This window comes from Rattus norvegicus, chromosome 3 (genome assembly GCF_021556685.1).
Source record: "Rattus norvegicus strain SHRSP/BbbUtx chromosome 3, alternate assembly SHRSP_T2T, whole genome shotgun sequence".
Lineage (NCBI taxonomy): Eukaryota > Metazoa > Chordata > Mammalia > Rodentia > Muridae > Rattus > Rattus norvegicus.
In genome coordinates, this window is record NC_141536.1 from 96,832,882 (window position 1) to 96,854,796 (window position 21,915).

The 21,915-nt window shown below is 35.6% G+C and overlaps 1 protein-coding gene across 3 annotated transcripts in view; it reads right to left on the reverse strand.

Annotated features, from left to right (window-relative positions):
- Ano3 (anoctamin 3) overlaps positions 1-21,915 on the reverse strand; it is a 376,269-nt gene that overhangs the window by 193,238 nt on the left and 161,116 nt on the right. Inside the window, exon 1 of one of the 3 annotated variants that reach the window (XM_087651940.1) lies at positions 8,535-8,881. The gene's annotated coding sequence lies outside the window, so the exon portion shown is untranslated. 3 annotated transcript variants of the gene reach the window in all.

Sequence of the window (21,915 nt, forward strand, 5' to 3'; positions counted from 1 at the left end):
CTCTTGGAGACAGGGGGAAGGAGGAATGAGATGAGGAACTGTTGGATGGTGACCAGGTGAGTAATAATGACTGGACTATAAAAAATAAAAGTAATAATAATAAAAAGGAATATAAATAAGCAAAATAACCAATTATTAAAAAATAACAAAATAAATAAATATCAAAAAAGAGACAAGCTACATACTTGGAGATGAGCTCTATTAGCTGTTCTTCTGAGAGATACTTCATATGCAAGGTATACTAAGACCTCACACTGTTAAGGACTAAATAGACATATATTCCATGAACAATCATATAAATAAAATGAACAACATTTCTAAAGATATACAATGAATACATGGGTGTTTCAATATTCTTAGCCACCTACAAGAGACAAACTGGTTGACTGTTTCCAATAAAGAGCAAATGTTAGGATGCATAATTAAAAGCAGGCTGTATATACCATAGGTAGTGTGATAAATTAGACCAGCCACTGGGTAATCAGTTTGGAAGTGCCCCAGAAACTAACATCAGAGTTACCGGATGATCCAGCTATGCAAATGCTTAAATCAAATATAACATTTAAAAAACATTTACACACTTGTGCTTTACAGCCATTTTCACAGTTTCCAAGTCATGGTATTAGCCTGGTCACCTTTCAATTGATACCAGAGTTATAATGTGTACAATGAGGTGCTATATGGCTATTATTAAGACCAAACTCATGCCATTTGCAGAAAAATGGGTGGAGCCTGAGATCACTACATTAAACAAAATAAGCCAGGCTCTTGTACAAATTTAAATATTTAATATAGAATATTCCATATTTTCCTAGTGTGTAGAATCTAAATATGTTAAAGGATACAACATGAAATTAGAATGTAAAGTATATGGGAATAGGAAAGAGATCAGGGAGCAACAGCAATCAAGAGAAGGCAAAAGGAGTAAATATTGTCAATGTACTTTAGCACTCACATATATTAAAATGCTGAAAATTATAAAATTTTACACACACACACACGCACACGCACGCACACACACACATATGCACACACATGTGCCTGGAGCGAACCTGGAACTGTGGTTTTCTAGGCAACTGCGGGGTTGGAGAGTTGTAGATTTAGAGACAAAGTAGATACAAATGAAATCAATTGCACCACATTTCACTATTCCTTATAGAGAAGTAGGAAAACATCCAAGGCCAAGTGATTTCTAAGTAGATTATTTTTTGCCATACATCTATAAAACTGTATGAATTCAAACTTAAAGACCAGCCTGCAAGCATTCTACAGAACTTAAATCATTCTCAAGTGCAATCTCTATCACATTCCACATGGATTAAAAGACAAATATATTGAGTTTATATGAAATACATTATGTGGGAAGCTGATCTATTTGGTAATTGAAGCTGGAAAAAGAGCCTTACTATACATCTCTAGCTATACACTCACAGTGGTTCCTGGGTTGCAAGGATGTTGCTACCGTGCTCATTTTAAGCTGCTATATCTTACATATTGCTTATATGATAAATATATTATATTATATTATATTATACATTTCTTATATTATGGAACCTGATTTTGTGTTGAAAATCTTTCCTTTCAGCTGTCTTGGTTTAAGGCAGCCCACTTTTCAAAGGTACCTAATTTTCTCTCATTTTCCACTGCCAATCAATTCCTGGTAAGCATACTGAGCATCCCCCATTCTGGATTGACTCAAGCACTTTCAAATGTGGCACCCACTTCCCAGTTCCGAGAGTATATATAGCTATTTAATACTGAACTTTTAACGTATTTTTATCTTAAGTTACAGGTTCATAACATAACATTTATGCCCCTTGTCTTCATTTTCTCATCTAAAACGCAGACTGTAGAGAAAAGGGAAGTAAGTAGAGTTTGTCATCTGTGGAAAAGGGGAATAAGAATCTAAATGTCTCAGAGGATACTACATGCATCCCTTTTCCAGGAAATGTTGCTGTTTTCCATTTATTTCCATTTATTCTCAGCACCTATTTTTTTTTTTGTCTCTCCTTTCGAGGACTCTGATTTCATTCCCTTCCTCACAACAGTTAGACAATTTGTAGGAAGAGACAGCTGCCATGTGCCACAGTTTTATTCTTGGACAATATTAACCCCTGAAATCACTGACTTTTTTAAATTTTAATGATCTGAAGATGTTTTTATTTCTATTTTATTTTATTCATTTCATAGGCTTTAATGTGAGTATATTGTGTATGTGAGGGTGGAGTATGTGCGGAGTATGTACAAGCGTGGGTGCTCTACACACGTCTGAGCACACAGGCTTGCGGTGCCCAGAGGATGAGGGCAGGTGTTGTGCTTGGTCATCCTCCACCTTATTCATATAATACAGGATTCTCCAGTGATCCTGTAGAAAGGATCGTAACCATGCCCTGCTTTGTGTGTGGGTGCTGAGATCTTAGCTCATACCCTCACTCTTACCCACTGAGATAGTTCTTCAGATCCACAGCTGTGTTTTCACTGCAGTACTTACTATACATGAGTACCAGTGCAGGCTTGTTTCTATCGTCGTTTTGGCGAGACTTTGTGCTCTACCCTGAGCTAGGCACCCTCTAGATATCTGGAAGTCTGCTCGGTCGGTCACTGATTGACCATAATCACCCATGCTACTGCCATCCACTTCACTCCACAGTTAGAGGAATCTTAGGTTCAAAATTTTAAACAATTTCCCAATGTCAAGCAAAGTAAAACATGATTAAACCAGGATTAAAACCCATTTCCTAGTTTAATAGTCCACCCTTTTTTAAGACTATTAAGTTACACTGGAGGATTTAGATTCATTAAAATGTGATTTTAAAAATATTAACCAGTTTCATTTCCATTAGTACAACCCTATGATTTAGCAAACAGTGCTTCCTCAATGAATCTTTAAAATATTTGACTTCTTTAACCTTTTTACTTATTACTATGATTGTCTTATATATAAAGGATACATTCTGATGCTTGGTGATTCATAAACAACAGATCCTCTGCACTGATGTGTGTTCTTAATAATCAATATGGATGCATTACCTAAACTGAAGAGTACAGCTTGTCATTTATAAAAGCAGTCTCTATGGAAACAGAATCAAGTGTAATTTGGCTTTGGTGGATATCAGTGATGCTTTGCAACTGCTTAGCAACACAGGGTTGTCTGAATGGATGTAGATCAGAGTTAAGAGAACTTTGTGGCATTTGACCAATGCTGCATACAAGTCTGAGACTTTGAGTATGAAGTAGTATGTGCTCCCAAGCAGAACTTGTTACATCACCGCCATATCTCCATCATGCCCACACTTTTATTCCAGCTCACTTCTCTTCCTTGAATGTGCTGTAGTAAGGCAAGTCTCTTGCTTTGGTCAGGTACTATACACTCAACTCACTACATATATGCTCAAATAAAGTGCCCTGGGTTCAGTCCTTAGCAGCAAAAAAAGAATAAGGGAGAAATAGGAAAACAGAGAAGAGGAAGATGGGGTAGAAAAGAAGAGAGGAGAGATATGAGAAAAAAATCTCAGAAGTAATTGCACAACCCCAGGTATCTTATTTCTCTCTAAGGCTATAGAATCAATTGTATATAAATATATATACACTGAACATTATACACACCATTTAATAAAGATTGTATGTAGTGGCTATGAAGTTTGCTCTTTTTTCTACAGAATGTGACAGATTTCTGTTAAGACTCTTTTTCTTGCAAGAGAAAGGATGCAAATTTAAACTAGACCACTGTAGTTTCTTCTTAATTTCAAAGATGTTATATTATGTTTATGTCCCTAAATCTCTATAGCATCAATACATAGATTTTTCTATGTACATTTGGTCTGGAGACCCAGGAGGCACCTCTCAAATTCTCTATTGGTGTATGTCTGTGTACAAATAGGTGGACCAGCTAACTACAGAGGCCAAAGGAAGTTGTCACATCCCTTGGAAATGGAATTAACAGAGGATGTAAATCACTTGATACTTGAATATTAACTGTGTTTTTTTGCAAGAGCAAAATATATGTGTTAGTGGCTGAACTACCTCTACGGCTTTAGTGGTAGAGACATTTTTGGCTGGCATAGAGTACAGTAAGACAGCCAATTAAGGAATGATGCTAGAGTAAACAAGAGGAAGAAGTGTCAATATTTATCTCATAATCCAGCCATAATTTTATCAAATTTTACATGAGGAACCGGATAATTCCTCAGAGAAATCTCACTGCAATTGGCATGGCATTTCCCATGGAAAAAGAAATACTACAATTCTGCCTGTTTTGTATGTTCTCCATTGTACCCTCAGGTCACTTGAGGGAGATGAAGACCATCTCCTCTTGCTCTTTTAAGTAGCTGAAGAGTTTTATGTATACATACATGAATATTATGTATATACATAATACAGACATGTATTCACACACATATAGACATACATTCATATCATAAGATGTATATCTCACTATAGTTTTAGTCCCAGTGGAATGATGATTTAGATGTATTTTGCTAAATTATTCTTTGTTCTGTACCACAGCGATCTCATGGATACACTTGATTTTATGTTCTTCTTTATTCTTCTAATCAGTTAATATACATATATAGTATAAAATTGAATTTTAACAGCATCTATTTTCAATAACAAGCGTTTTAACTATACTCTTGAAACCCACACTAGTGGCTTTGCATTACCTCAAGCTACAATAATTTCCAAGAGCTGTCATTTAGTAACACACTCATTTAACAAGTTCATCTGGGTTGCTGTTGATAGTCAGCTCTGTCTGTGCAAGGTGTTCAGATCATTGCAATGAAAAATACTCCACGGTGCCTCTTCTTTAAGAGAATAATGTAGTCAAGGAAAAAGACAGGAGAACATGTTAGAATTTGGTGAGATTTATTCCACTGTAAGGGCGAGAAAGAGAGTTTAAGTGCTATGACAGCAAAGATGAAATAATTACTTGAGAATGAAAACTTTATTCAGATGTGATATGTGACTTGAGTCCTAAAGAAGTGAATACCAGGGAGAACAGAGCTCATTTGAGCAAATGGATTCAGGAACTCCATTTAAGGTGCCAGAGAACAAGGCTAGGGCTACTGAGGCCTGGGAACAGACCGGCTGTGATCAGAGAAAGGACTGGAAGAGCTTGAAGGGGCTCGAGACCGCTTATGCCAAGCAACCAGAGCTTCCAGGGACTAAGCCACTACCTAAAGACTATACATGGACTGACCCTGGACTCTGACCTCATAGGTAGCAATGAATATCCTAGTAAGAGCACCAGTGGAAGGGGAATCCCTGGGTCCTGCTAAGACTGAACCCCCAGTGAACTAGACTGTTGGGGGGAGGGCAGTAATGGGAGGAGGATGGGGAGGGGAAAACCCATACAGAAGTGGAGGTGGAGGGGTTAGGGGGATGTTGGCCTGGGAACTGGGAAAGGGAATAACAATTGAAATGTAAATAAGAAATACCCAATTTAATAAAGATGGAGAAAAAAAAAAGAACAATTCACATCTGAAAGGACTTGGAAAAAGAGAAAGCATAACTCTTATTTACTCTAACATTTAAGTGCTATTCCTTAAATCATCTTAATAAAAAGTTTGTTTGCTTTTGTCTTCAATAAATGTCAAATGTTTTGAGGACAGGAACCATATTATTTACATTTGTATCCATTAAACCTTATCTATCTCTTCAATGCATTTACACACACACACACACACACACACACACACTCACTTAGCAACTAATAATATAACTTGTGCTTTTCATCTAAAAGTCTATTAAATGTTTAATTTTATAGATTTTTTAAATGTATACTTTTCTTCTGCTGATCTAAACAAAAACAGGGAAACTCACCGTATTCTCACTACTACTACAGATCTCTCTCACACAAATCTTAATTTTCTTCCTGACCTCTTTCCCCACTCTTTCTCCTTTTGCAATCCAAAGTAATCAGCATTATGCTAATTTTAATACTGTCACCTCAGTGTTTATAAATCTGAGCAGCTTCTACCTCCTGCTCCAATCACCCATGCTCCTGTTCTAGCTCAAACCGCTACCAAATTCCACCTGGACTACTGCAAGGTCATCTTACCTCTACTCTCAGGGCTGGAGTTACCGAATGAACACGTGTCTCTTCAAAGTTGTGTGCCTCAAAAGAATGACTCAGTCCTCCAACAGAACTCTGAAGTACTGTGTTTGGGAGCCTCTTCTGCTCTTTTCTTTAGCCAACATCTATATGTTCTCATTGCATAGGCCAGAATCGTGTACACGCAATGCCTCATAGAGGCTGTCTGTCTTTGATGCCAGTCCTTCCATTTTTCTCCTGTGTTGATTTCTCACCTCCTAGTCCTCATATACAATGTCTACCTTTTGATAAGCTGCTTCAGCAGAATGGCAGCCTTTACATCCTTACACTGACTTTAAGACATTCTGTAAACATGCCTCGGCAACGGCTTGCCTATTTCAATATTCCACTGTGCTGAAAGCTTTGCAAAAGAAGGGATCTGGGTTTTTGCTGTGGTTGTTTTGTCTTGTTTTTCTGTTTTGTTGTTGTTTTTTGTCTTGTTTTTCCTTTTTTTGTTGTTGTTGTTGTTGTCTTTATCCATGGATTCCCTGATATACTCTAGCCACATGCTGGACTTGAACTGCTAGTAACAGACACAAGGTAATGGCTCTCAAACATGAAACCTGAACCAATAGCTTCACTATCACCTTGGCACCTGTTAAAGCTGCACGTTCTTGGGCCTCAGCAGAACCTAATGTTATAAGAAGCTGTAAATATTTTTAACAGTTCCCGCAGGTAATTTTTGTACTCACAGATTTGCCAACCTCTGTTCTAAGGTATCTAGTTAGAAAAATAGATATTTCAAAGCATGCATATTTTAAAACTTGTTGTAGCCCAAATTTCTTAGAATGTGAGAAGCCTGAAATATCAAATGTGATCTCACTTTTTTTGAAGAAGAAATGTCAAAATAAAAAAAAATAGTCGATTCTGAAATTACTGATATTTCTGTTTTTAGGGAAGTGAAACATTTCTTGTACACATCAATTTAGTTATGCAACTTATACTTTTCTCTAAAAATAGTCTCAGATATGAAGCTGTTTTCTATGCATAGCTGATATCAATTAGTTAAGATGAGGTATTAACATTAAAATCTGCATTTCTGATTTTTCAGGCTGTCAAACAATGCATTGTTCTAAATGATTTATTAGACCTGCTGCCTTCCAGATGGGCTCGTGCAATAGCAATTTTATTTTTGTTTAAGGATAGATCATTGTCTTTTCCTATGTATCTTATAAGATAGGTATATTTCACTGAGTATTTCTATAGTATAGGATTGTAAAGAAGATAGCAAAATGATTATTTTTCATACAGAGTGAAACCAAAACGCCTAAATTATGTGACTTTCATTCTTTGAACACCATGTCATAAAGCATAACCACAAAAGAAGACTATTATTAAGACAGTATAAATCGTGTATAAATTGTCCCTAAACAGAGAATACAAAAGGATGGACAAGAGAGAAGCAAAATACACTTTGAATTTGTGCAATATAATGAATATTAGCTCACTACTACACTGAACGTACTTTATATTTTCCTCTTATTTGTATTTATTTAATACAATATAGTGTCTGATTTATCTAACAAAGAGCCAAAGCCAAGTGTTTCCAGTGTAACATGATGGAGCACAGACTATAATCATCGGTGTGTTTTAATGTAACATGTGAATTTTGAATACTTACTTAGCAGAATTAGTTTACAAAGAATACATTTGCAGATACCTTTCCTAGTAACTGTTATATTAAATGTCACAGAAGCAGTCTCGTAAATGCTTTTTTTTTCTGTGAAAACTTACTTCTATGTCAGTGACCATCAATTTTTAGTGTTCTGAGTCTGAGCACAGATATGTATTTTCTGATTTCTAAGTGGGATTGTTTCTTATTTCTAAAGAAAGAGATGAAATCAAATATTGAGGAAGTGGCAAGTATTTTAAAAAATAACTTTGAGGAGCATAGAAAACAAAGAGAGCAGGTTGAAAACATGTCTTTTACCAGCCTGCTAGTGATTATTCAAAAGTCGGGTCATTTATGTAGCTTCAGGTTGAACCCGGTTTTCCTTCCTTAAGGCATTTCTTTTTAGACTCTGTAGTTTGACAGTAGCAAAGAAGTCACAAATTAAATTATGCCTTAATTTAATATCAGAAAATATGTATCCTTAAAAAGAATATGCTTTACATAATTGCAAGTCTAGAACTATTTTAGGTAGAATTTCTGAATTTTGTTTTCAGTGAAACCAATAGTAATACATTTAAGCACAACCAAAACGTCGCAGAGAGGTGGTAACTATTCTGCATGCAAGATACAAACTGTTGGTTATCAAATCCACATTTAGATCACACTATTTCACTTCAACGAATTCACTTCTAGCACCAAGAAATTTTTTAAAACTCTCCGTTCTCAATTTTGAAAATCAATACCTGTTATTCTTACTCGCCTTCACTATGCATGCCTAAGCGAACAGAAGAGCAATACAAAATTCCTAGATTGAGGCACTTTTAAACATACCACAGTGAGAGTTCTGGGTTCAGCTGCATTTGGAATTCCTCATTGCTGACAACAGTCTCCAATGACAACCTTCTTTAAATCACTCTTCAGCCTGACAGATGAAAGTTCTGCCTTCCACCGCCTGCCTGATCCATTAGCTGGAGTCTTACATCGTGAGTGCCGCACAAAGCATTTGACTGGAGGGTTTTAAGGCAACTCTTTAAATGCCTGAGCATGAATAATGACTTTAAAAGAAGAGACAATGAATCTCTTTATAAGAACTTCTGTATTGCTTTCTATTAACTTATTTTAGGGGGTGGCTGAAGTACAGTATGGGGCTGCCTCGTGTGTTAATACTGTCAATGTATGATTCATCTAAGTGACATTTAATCATATGTCAGTGACATTTAATGATTTGACTGTCAATTTTTAATAATCCATTGCATACGGTATTTGAATGAGCTGAATAGGTTGACACAAAATGTGGGAGGTATTTTTAGTTTAAATAATGGAGGTCTGGCAATGTGACCTTTTTTATTGGTGAACTTAGCCACATTTTTTTTTATAGCAGTGGAGTTTAACAGGATTTCTTTTCCTTTTAAGCATTTGTAGAAACATTTCTTGTACTTTTATTCAATTAGGAAAGGTACAATAGACAATTTGTGGATTCTAAAAAATTTTGCATCTGTGAGATCTCACAAAGCATTGGATTGGCTCTGTGTTGATATAGACTGAATGTAACAGAATTAACTGTTACCTCAGAACAAAGAAAATTTACCAATTTTACCTCATTGGTTAGCATTTACTTGATGAGATGAAATGGAAAGTTGCATTTATTTTTGTCAAAAATTCTACTTGGTACAGCATGGAATTGAGACTAATAAGACATTGAACCTGAGAAGCAACCAGTTATTGGATATGGCCTTAAATTAATAATCATGTTTACAATTTTTCTTGCTGGTTGGTAAAATAGCAAATTTTTCTTATTTAAGAGTTTGAGGCTGTTTAATTATAAATGACAATTATAATTGAAATCAATGGGAAATGTCCACAGACATGTTCTCGTAGCTATTGTTTCTAAGTTAAGGCTACATCTGACCTAGGCTTAAGCAGGAGATCCACCTGCCAGATGAACTCTGATTCACTTATAGAGAGAACATCAAATTAGTGATGTAACCCTGAGAGGAAATGGATAGGAATGTTGCATATCTAGCTAAAAACCTATTACTGGAGAAACCTTAGTGGGAAATCTACTACTATTGTTTTGCTAAATAGGCCTATAGTCAAATTGTCTGCTAAACATTTGTGTTTATACCTGTAGACTAGTGCTGTTCTCAACCCTAAACAAGGATATACATTTTACACAGACTCAGGACTAGTCAAAGTGGTTGTCGATTGTTCCTCCTCCCCAAGGCGTGATATACAAGAAAGTGGAAAAACTTTCAGATACAGAGGGGTGGAAAAGGTATGTGCAAATTTTGTATATTTGACTTGGTATTAGATATGTGCATAAGACTTTACAGGTCTGAGCCCTTCAACATTCCGTCATGGATTGAGGAGGAGCTCAATAGTGCTCCAAGGAGCCATTGGCAGTTAGAGATTTCCAGTAGAGGGATGTCATTTATTTTCAGTGGTGTAGCTACTCATAAGTTACCAGTAGTCCAGTAAATAGCCTCTGTCTATGCTTATGCAAACAGCCCCAGATCTAACTGTGGGGAAACCAGAAAGAAATAAAAGTAGCTGAGAAGTAGATGGAAGTCAGTGGAAATCTGGGGCACTGGGCAAGCAAAGAAAATGTGGATAAATAGGATCAACATACACACACATGTACACACATACATGAACACATACCCATGCACATGAACATGTGCACACACACACACACACACACACATACAAAGTTATTTTAAAAATGTTCAATTCAACCAAACATATTGCTCATTGTAATATGCTGAGATAATACAAAAATAATTAATTTAAAAATTAATGATTCAAAAGCTTGTTATATATCTAGTTACCAAACATCGCGGCTCAGAGAGAGGGAATGTTGTTAGTTTCTGGTTTGTTTTTGTTTCCCTTGTGAAATAAGACTTCTGAAGTAGGAACCTGTTTGCTGTAATGTGTTCTCAGAGCATTAGAATAGTTCCAATCCCTGCATTAATTTCATTCTCACACTAAAAATGCATCCATTTCTTGACTCTCCTGGAAATCTACTGCATTTCTTTAGGCTCCAAGCAACAGCTCTTGTCAACTCTAGGACTGTCTGGGAAGGGATGGGATTATTTGATTTGGTTTGATTTGGTTTCCTAATTAGAAAGGGGAATCTCCCTTCTGTAGTTAATGTATTTAAAAATATTTAATTCCCTGATTATTATGCAACCCCAAGGAATATACGCTTTTACTATACTAATGATAAAATTAATTATAACAAGCTCTTTCCATTTTTTCCTTTGGTTATTGTTTGCACAAGAGTAAACTTCAACAAGCCAATATATTTCTAATGTCTTATGAGTGAGCCACAGGAATATGAAAAATGTGAACATCTTACTTTAGAGCGGTGAGTTAAGGTTTTAGAAATGGTTGAGTTAAATCTCTACCATTAATTTTTGTAATGCAAGTAGAATACTCCAGAATCTAGATCACAGAGACATGTACTATTCAGCATTATCTGTCCAGCCAGATACATGGATAAGAAACAACTGCTTAAACATTATTTATTTACTGCTATAATGATAGTAGGCCTGCTTACAACCACTGTGAGAGAGTTGATATATGAAATAATGAATACACACCAGGGGAAGATACAAAAGCATTCTTTCCAAAATTACTAGATAAAATGTCTCTATTCATATTCTTGTTTTCAGTGCTGTAAAGTGGAAAACCATCTTTTTAGAAGCAGAATTGTGACTTTTCCTTTCTTGTTTTGTTTTCTCATAGCTTCACTACTTCCCAACTGAATACTGTTTCTAAATGACAACAGTAATATGATAATCTATATGGCTTGAATATAAAGTTACATATAGCAAGCTTTAAGTCAGGAATAAAGTGGAAAAGCAAAATATTTTGTATTATTGGCCTCATGCTTCATATGTTGCTTTTAGAGCTACATTTTATTATAGAATCATAATTACAATCAATTCCTACAATAGTTAAATAATTTGGGGTCTTTTATAACAGTGGTTTTGATTGAATGCATTACTGTTTTAATGACATCGTTAACTTTGAGTGTTTAAGTTTCTCCCCATTTACAGTGAAAGAAACAGTTTAAACACAATTATTTGGGCAAACATCTAATTATATGCCAAAGATAAGTTCTTTGCAAGCTTATTTTAAGGCATTTACTTAGTACTTTAAACTCTCTATCATCAACTCATTTCCCAGAGAAACTTGGCTCAATAAATATATCTTATAACCAAGAATAAACCTGGGGAATTTCAGTATGGAGTATTAGTACTGACTTTGTTATGCTTTAAGCTCTTTTCTAATTTAATTGAAATACATTGACTATCTTTGCATTTCTGCATTAATAGAACTGCTAATAAATTTAAGTATCCACATTAAACTACTTGGAAGATTTTCTTACTTTCACATTTATATTTTAGAATTAAGAATGCAGCCATTGATGCAGTCTACTATTCTAGCATATTAGCACATCACTAGATCCTATGTTCTTTTCTGTCACTTGCTCATAATTTTAATATTATTGTGTTTAGTATCTAAACTACATCATCTTTTGTTTGATGGTCAAAGGATTTTTTCTACTCAATTGTTTAAAAAAACTACTGTTACTTCATTTTAATGCATTCAATTCAGAGATTATTAACTATTTATCTCTTCAGTGATTTATTTCATTTTAAGATGTGAGATGTCTAAAACATTTGAGCCTTTCCCAACAATGGGCCAGCTGTTGAAAATATATTGATTGCTTAGTATTTTGAAAACTATATTTTACTACTGATTTAGATTGCTATTTTTCTTTGACATATACATAAAGAGATATTAGAGTGGTGGGGGCGAAGCTAAAACCACACGTTCTTTGGGGTTTAAGCCATCCCAAGCATATGTAGAATGAACAAGAGAGCACAGGTTACCTTTTCCTAAATCGGGAGAATCTACACTAGGAATAAATTACTATAGACTAAACCTTCACTGCTTATTACAGAAAGTTCCAAGGTAAATGAAATTAAATAGTACAAAACAGGGGTTACTTCCAGTATCTCATGGGGATAAAGTCTTCCTCAGTATTAGATGAAGATTCCGAAGCTAACAGAAGGGGTTATTTATGCTGCTGGAGCAGGAGTTTTACTAACATAAAGCAAGAAACTATGTTTAAACATCCTGTGCAAAAACACAATTATTTCACGTTAAAAATACAATTTGTCAAAGTAATATTACTAAATAACCGTAATGTTGAGGAAATGTTAAGTGTATCTTAGAAACTGACTAACCAATACTGTAAATAGAATCTTTCCTCTTGGTATAGACATTTCTCAGTATTAAAGGAATATAGCTGTAGTATTAGTAGGGGCTAGCAAATTAATACATGCTCAAAGCCCTTGATGAAAGTGGTGATTTTTCATATAACATGCATATTTCCCATTTACTTTAAGTTACCAACTTTTGGCATTGAACAGAATATAAATGCTCAAAAATAATTGTTATACTATAGTATACAGGGAGTAACATAATAAGAAAGTAAAATCCTGGGATTGGAAAGGTGGCTCAGAGTTTAAGAACATTTGATTCTCTTGCAGAACACCTGGGTTTGGTTGTTTTCAGAATCCATGTGGCGGCTACAACCACCTGTACCTCTAGTCTTAGAGGATACAATGTCCTTTCAGGGCAATCAGGGCAACCACCTCACTTGAGATACATATACACACATGCAAACAATACTAACACTCATAAAACTCAAATCTATTAAAAAGGAAAGGAACTTCTCATATACTCACTAAAATAGTCATTTTCTTTACTGAAAAGTCTTCATTTGTACATATGAATTTACGGCTGTAAAATCCACACATATACAAGTACCACTATCTTCTGTGTGGTATATATTGAAGCATAATGCTGCCCATTAGAGCATTTATATAGACAAGACAGAAATAGTAAGCCTGTGGTAAAAGCTACTTGGGAAATGGATGCAAGGATAATCAAAATTTCAGGCCTATCTGGAATAATGGTTTGTTAAAGACTAGCCTTAACAATTTAGTGAGACCCTGTCTCAAGATAAACATGAAAATGAGGGTTGGGTATATAGTCTAGTGGTAGAAAAATTCCATAGAAAAATACAAGGATAAATATTTTCTGCCAATAAATAACTAAATAAATAAAAAGGAAATAATGGAGAAGAAAAAGAAAGAAAAAAAAAGAACAAAAGAAAGGTCAAGAAAGGAAAAGAAAAAGAAAAGAAAAGAGAAGAACAGAAAGAAGTCGCATGTGCCCAAGTGGTTATTTAACTGACTTTAGATCACACATTTTGCTACACTTTTGGAAAAATTTTAGTGTCACTAATAACGTGTAGCATTGTATAGTAGTTCGGTAACAGTAGTAGGTTCAGAAAATTAGCCCCCTACACAATTTGTGGGACAAACATTATTTTTGAAAATGGAAATTTTTGCATTGTCAACATAAAAGGCACAGTTTAGAAATCTACAGAAGCTGTATCTCTCTTACCTCTTCCATCAAATGATCGGTGTCTTCATTCTTACAGGAAATTAACCATATTAGCAGTTGAGAACATGATGAACACCATCTGCCCCTGCCATTTGATCTAGTCAAACTGAATGGCCGTGTGATCTAATTTTAATGAACTGCTAAAATATTCATGTCAAGATTTTCCTGTCTATAACTCCTCTCCAGTCTTGTTTGATACTAAGCATCCTTAGTCAATTAACATCATTAGTCAATTTCTGCATCCTCAGTGGCAGAGTCAAGAATAAGCATTTTATTAGTGTTCATGGCAGGAGTTATATGGCTTCTACCATGTTCTTGATTCTTCTAATGTAACCTAACTATAGATGTTCTCTGACTATTATCTTCTCATAGAAGCCTTTGCTGGTATTCAAGGAATGGCTACTTGAAGGTAAGAGGAATTCTCATTCTGTAGTGCTTTATTCTCAAATGTGATTCACAATACTCTTTACACTAATAAACCAGGAAAAGACAATCTTTTTCAAATGATTGTAAAAGCAGCTTATCTCATTTTCTCTAGAATTTCCCTTCAAAGAAGTCATTTTGTCTTTTTTTTTTTTTTTTCGGAGCTGAGGACCTAACCCAGGGCCTTGCGCTTGCTAGGCAAGCGCTCTACCACTGAGCTAAATCCCCAACCCTCCTTCAATGAAGTCAAATTAATTTTTCCATTTATAGATTTATGAGAATGGCTTTTGTTTGATTTTGTTTATTTGTGGTATTAAATTATTTTAAATTATTTCCTAAAATTTGTCAGCCACACAAGTGTGGTAAAGATGATAAAATTATATTAATCTTAATGGTTATGATTGTTGCTAAAATAAATATCTTTTTCAACTAAAGAAAATATTGTAGTTTCATGAATTTAATTAAGTTATAAAATTATTATTACCCCCTGTGTGTGTATGTCTGTGCGCATGCATTTGCACGTGTGCATGCACATGCTCTCACACAGGCTACAAAGGGTATCAAATATCCTTAAAGTTATAAGTTATTATTAATTGTCCAGTGTGGCTTTGGTAATGGAACCATAGTTCTCTGAAAAAGCAGCAAGCAGTCTTCCCATCCCAGAAGTTATCAAAGTTAAAGAACCTGAGACTAAAAATATCACGAGGCTAGGGAAGAGTCTAGTGCTATCACTTTGTTAAAGAAACAGCAATAAAATGACTCCTAATGATGTATTGCTATGTCCATATACCAGTCTCTAACACAGTCCTCATCAGGGAAGCTTCTTCTTGAAGTAGATGGAAATTAACACAAAGACTCACAATTGGACAGTGTTCAGAGTGAAAGACTTTGGATCACTCCTTCCTAAATGCAATATACTCATCAAATCCCTCCCCCCCAAGACACATTGAGTTATTAAAAAAAGAGAGGGCAAAAAATTGCAAGAAATATTGGGTGGGATGGATGATTCCATGAGAACAGTCTTCTGCCTGGTCTGGCCTCAGTGAGAGAAGATGCACCTAACCCCTGAGAGACTTGAGGTCCCAGGGAGTGGGGAGGTCAGGTGGGAATGGGGTTGATGGGGTGGGCACATCCTCTTGGATACAGGCAAGAGATATGGAATGAGGAACTGTTAAAAGGTGGATAATGAGGGGGATAACAACAGGAATGTAAATAATAATAATAATAATAATAATAATAATACTGTATCTTTCAGATGCAACAAAACTGACACAGTATGAAGTCACAAAGACTGTGACCTCATATACAAGGCCTACACAGGTTCACTCCTGACAAGGCCCTAATACTAAGGGCAATACACAAAAAATGGAAAAATCAGTTTTCTTCAATGGACTGTCAGGGGATCTATTACCACTCCAAGTCAGGCCCCAGGCTCAGAAATAGTTAGGCAATGCAAAATGAACTGTATAGTTTTTGCTGGTTTGTTTGTGAGCTTTTTGTTTTGTTTTGCCTTTTGAGGGGGGGACTTTTGTTGTATTATTTTTGCTTATTTGTTTTGATTTTCCTTTTTGTGTTTCCTGTTTTTAAAATAATGACAGAGAGCTTAAAGTTGTGTGGATCGGGAGGTTGGAAATGTTTATGAGGACTTCGGGGAAAGAAAAACTTGGTCAAAATATATTACATGAAAAATTTTAAATAATGCAAAAGGAGTAGCAAGCACGATTAACTGCTGAACCAACTCTCTGGCCCAACAGGTTTTCAAACAAACTATTGAAATCTTAGCTATTTCAGAGAGCTTAAGTGTTTTTCTCAAATATAAAGTATGTCACGCTATACCTAGGCTCCAAAGAATTAGGAGCATTTTGAGTATTTCTTGGAAATTAGTGACACTATTTTTTTTCTCTTCTCAGTATTTGAAGAAGAATTAATTCTATGTTTATCCCTGGTATCAGCCCCTACTTTACCCTTTAACATTCAAAACTGTCTCTTGTTGAAAAGAATTATTCCCAGATATTTTTTGTGGTCCATTCCCACTACTGTATTCTTTTAATGTCAGCCGAGTTGAGTCTCCTGCTTAATTTAATCAACTAATTTGGTGCTGAATTTCTAACATATTTCTCTCAATTAGGACAGCTATGATCATTAGTGGCTGGTACAGGTTGTTTTTTATCCTCTTTAAGGCTAGCTCTGATATGTAGACCTGATAAAGTTAGGATCCAAGGAGACGCAACAGAAATGAAAGCTTTGCCTGAACCCAGAGCTGTTTAATATGGATTTTGTTTTAAGACTTAAGGCTAGCAGAATATAAATTTAGATAGCACATGGTGATTTATCTCTCAGATTTGTAGAGTTCCTTGGGTTTCTCCATCGATTGTATCTTAACACTTGGACAATAGAGGCTATCTTATGCTTACCTGTTCTGATGATTTCGCTGTTCTGGAGTACCAAATTTAAACAATGTCTTTCTATTAGATCTATTATGCTATCATTATAATTTTATCATGTTAGAAACCAAGACTGGAATAAGTTTAATCTCCAAAAGAAGTTAAAAATAAAATTCCAAATTCAGAAGATAGATCCTAAAGTAGAGAGCTATTTTTAAGAATACTTAACTTTATTAAATGTAGCAGTTACCTTTCTATTGTGTTAAAACAACATGACCAAGGTAACTTTTAGAAGGACGGGATTATTTGGGATTTACAGCTCTGGAGTGATAGGAGTATATGTTCATTACAATAGGGAGTGTGGCAGTAGAAAGGCAAGCATAGCATTGGGGCACAAACTGAGAGCTCATATCTCTCCATCCACAAACTGGAAAGCAGAGAGCTAACTTGAAATGACAGGATCCTTTTGGAATATCAGGGACTGACAGTGGTGACACACCTTCTCCAAAAAGGCCACACTTCCCAATTCTTCCCAAATAGTTATACCAACTGGGGACTAAGTGAGTAGCGAAGCCTAAGAAGGGCTTTGACATTCAAACTACCATGGTAAATTATTATAAGTAGTGATGAAAATGAAATATATATCACTTAGACTCAAGGCCACCCTAGAAATGGTTAACCATTGCACAATGGTTAACAAGTAAATTTTCTATCAGATTGAAAATCCATCTATACACCAGGCCACTAGTCAGGTATATTTTTAAGATTCTTTGTAAGTTTTTACAGCAGAAAAACTCAACAGAGCTGTCATAAATACAATAATGGCACTTGAGAAGGTTTAGAATAATTTTTTCTGACCCTAGTTCACGGCTGATGGATAAATGCTATTGAGTTCTATTTGTTTTCTGTTGTTCAATACTTGTCTTTACCCACTGTGTTGTTTGCATTAGGTATGAGTCGCCTTTTCAAGGTAATGGTCCTTCCTGCTGACTCTGTGTATATGCTGTTTGCTCCTATCTGAAATGTTTCCTATGCACTTACCTTAGTATGTATAATATGCAGAGTGCAGAGTGCACCCATAGCAATCATCCAAAGTGACACAGGATGTGAGGCAGAGATTCATGCATTAAAACCTGGTTTATATGTTTACAATGCAGTGTATAAATAGTTTCTTCTTTCCTTCCATCCATCCATCCATCCATCCATCCATCCATCCTTTCTCTCTCTCTTTCTTTCTTTCTTTCTTTCTTTCTTTCTTTCTTTCTTTCTTTCTTTCTTTCTTTCTTTCTTTCTTTTGTTTCTTCCTTGCCAGTGGGTTTAAATGACCAGTTTACTCTGTAGAATAGGATGGCCTCAAATTTGTAATAGTTTTCCTACCTTAGCCTCCAGACTCCTGAAATTACAAACATGAGAAATCAAATATATATGAGTAATATGAGAAGAAAGCAGATTTGTAAAATGCAGCATCCCAGATAGTAATGCAATTAGTCATTAATTTATTCAACTTTATGAGAGCTCACAAATAATATCTTCTAGGCAGACGATTATAACCTTCAGAATCTTCAGCATTATTTTTATTTTAAGAAATTGACTTCTCTTATCAAATAGAAATTGCGTTTCCTTCTCACCTATGATAGGGATAAAAAGGAGCATCTTTTTATGGCATCTGCAAGTATAAGCCACCCTGGTATCACGGGGAGTGGTAGTTTTCATAGAAGGGTAAGAGTTGGGGGTGATAATCCCACAAATTCAATAGTACATTTGAATATTCATTTGATTGAACTGATATATGATTTCTTTTTTTTTCTTTTTTCTTTTTTTCGGAGCTGGGGACCGAACCCAGGGCCTTGCACTTGCTAGGCAAGCGCTCTACCACTGAGCTAAATCCCAACCCCATATGATTTCTTACTACATTTTCTTGTCCTAATACTTAGCAACGTTCACTACAGTTTACTAATTATTTTGACTCTAACATTCTAAGTTTCAAGTCCGAGGAAAAATGATCTTTGGGTCAGAACTACTATAAGTACACTAAATCATGATTTAACTATTAACCATGTGGTAAATCACAGAGAAGCAAGCGATGCAGCTTTGGATCTTAAATTATCCTCGAATTACTTGATGTACAGTGTTTTTGTCTCCCAGTAGATGACGTAAGCTGATTGGTGAACATTTGCACTTCTCTTATACCTCCTTTCTATTCACTAAAAATAAAATTTATCTGACATAAAAAGTACCTGAGTTACACAGAGAAGAAATGATTAGTCAACTAATTTAAGAAAAAATGTTAAAAACCTATATAAATATTAATACAAAAATTTTGCAGAATGAATTAACTCAATATATTTGTTAACGTTTGTTGCATTCTTGATATGAGTGATATTTAAATTCTGCTACATTTCTTTACAAGTACTTTAGTAGTGACTAAAAATAAAGAAAAGTAATTTTAATAGAAACTAAATTAAACTACATAGGGAAAGTTATATTTGAGAATATAAGTAGTGGGGTTGGGGATTTAGCTCAGTGGTAGAGCGCTTGCCTAGCAAGCTCAAGGCCCTGGGTTCAGTCCTCAGCTCCGAAAAAAAAGAAAAAAAAAGAATATAAGTAGTATCTATTCTACAGGTATTGAAACAAGTCATTCCTTGGACTAAATTAAATATCCAAATTCCTCTCTTTACTTTTACTCTCTAACTCTCTTCTTTTCTTTCTCCTTCTTTCCCCCTTTTTCTTTTTATCCTTTCCCCTCTCTATCTATAAGCCCCAATGTAACTAGAAGAGGGGATGAACTTATTCGGAGCTTGGATTTGCCTTAAAAACAAGAAGCAGATGTGAATCAGTTAGAGTTAAATGATGAAAATTTTCATAAACAATAAGGTTTTCAATGGCCTCATTAAATATCTTAAAATCTCCCCAAAGCCTTGATTTTTGAGAAATGGTGGGACCAGGGAAATAAAGAGGTTTAAAACTTAATTACATTTTATTATTTTATTTGTTGGTAAAATATTATTTCAATGCTGCATTCTCAACCTCCAAGTTGCTATAAAACTCTGGTATGTACTCAGTTTTGACTTTTTCTTGCTATGACCTAGACACTCTCACATATTATGGTGGGCCATAGGGAATGGTACTGTTTGACAATATGGTTTGTTGGAGAAAATGTGCCATTGTCGGGGTGGGCTTTGAACCTCTGCCCAGTGTAGAAGAATCAGTTTTCTCATAGCTATAGTCAGATCAAGATGTAGACTCTCAGCTCCTTCTGGACCTTGCCTAACTGGGAGCTGCCATGCTTACACCTTGATGATAATATATTAGATGTCAGAATAATTATAAAAAAGGATTTTGAATCCTCTCACAGTGATACTAGAATTATTATGCTACCATTATAGTATGTACAAGCATTGAAATGTAACACTATGTCTCATAAGTACGTTCAATTAATGGATCTCAGAAGAGAATCTACTACTGCTTCATTTTCCAGCCAGTGCCATTCCTAATATGTATCCTTATGCTCTTATCTAAATGTAGCTCTCATTTTCCTGCTATTAAAAACATCTCATGGGGCTGGGGATTTAGCTCAGTGGTAGAGCGCTTACCTAGGAAGCACAAGGACCTGGGTTCGGTCCCCAGCTCCGAAAAAAAGAACCAAAAAAAAAATCTCATTAGCAAACAGAGACCATTACAAAAAGCACACGTAATTAAAGTGTAGAGAAATACTGACCAAAGGATGCATAGTCCAGATTGATATACAAGGCTCAGGGAATATCACTGAACAGAAAACAGATTAATTGTAAAAGCTAAGGACCTGGAAGTCTTCTGTAAGGTTCTGTCTTCCTCATTAAAAGGGGAAGCTTTACCCATTACAGTTCAACAGTATGACTGCCAAAACAATACTTGAACAAAGAAACACTAGTTGGCATGGCATTGTGGATGGGGGAAATCTCACGGGGCAATACCCCCACATTAAGAGCTAGAGGCCATTAATGACAGTATGAGAGGGTTAATCAGTTTTCTCAAAACATGAGGGTATCTAATACAGAGTGGTCAACCTTAAAAACTTATACATACAACCAATACTAGATACACTCAGAAAAGTTGTGTGTGTGTGTGTGTGTGTGTGTGTGTGTGTGTATTCCATATGTATAAATTTGTTGAGTAGTTTGGTTCTTTGCTATGTAATACGATGCTAAATTCTATATCCCATGTTCAAATTGCCTCGAGACAAATGAATTTTCACATATGCCAGCTTTTGTTGTGCAAATCTTAGTCCTTAATTTAAAACTATTGGTTTTATAAAGATGCCTACAGCTTCTAGTTGACAGAAGAGAAGTAAGTGAGTATCAGTTTCCAGGCTTGGGGTCTGAGGCAGAAACCCGGTGAGGGAGATAGAAGAAGGAAGAAGTCACTCTGGGGTAGGTGGATCCTGAGTACATGGCCATGAGGACCGGCTAGTTGGAGTAGGAGCGACCCAGGTAAAACACAGCTTCTTAAGACAAAATGCACAGATGGTTGATATCTGTCCACCTCCAGTGTTTTCAAGCTTATGTATAAATATAAAGGTTTTGGGTCTTTTATTTGCAAACTAAAAGATCTAAGTGAGAGGACTGAGACAGGCTGTGTCCATGAAAAGCTTCAAATTGTCAGTTCAGTAGACTAGTCCTAGATCCCTATTTCCAAGATCTGGGCAAGTACAGACAAGTCAGATATCTGAAAAAATCCCAGGCCTTGGACAGTCAATCAGAAACTGCCTGACTACCAGAAGCTGCCCTTTCACCTGGCATGAGGCAAGGACAATGGTCAGCAACATTTTCCACTCTTACCCAGCAACAGTCAGCCCTCCCGCCAGCAATGGTACTGGAATGTCCTCAGATATAGAGACAACCAATTAAGATAAAAGTCACCTACCCCTGCCTGGAATTCTC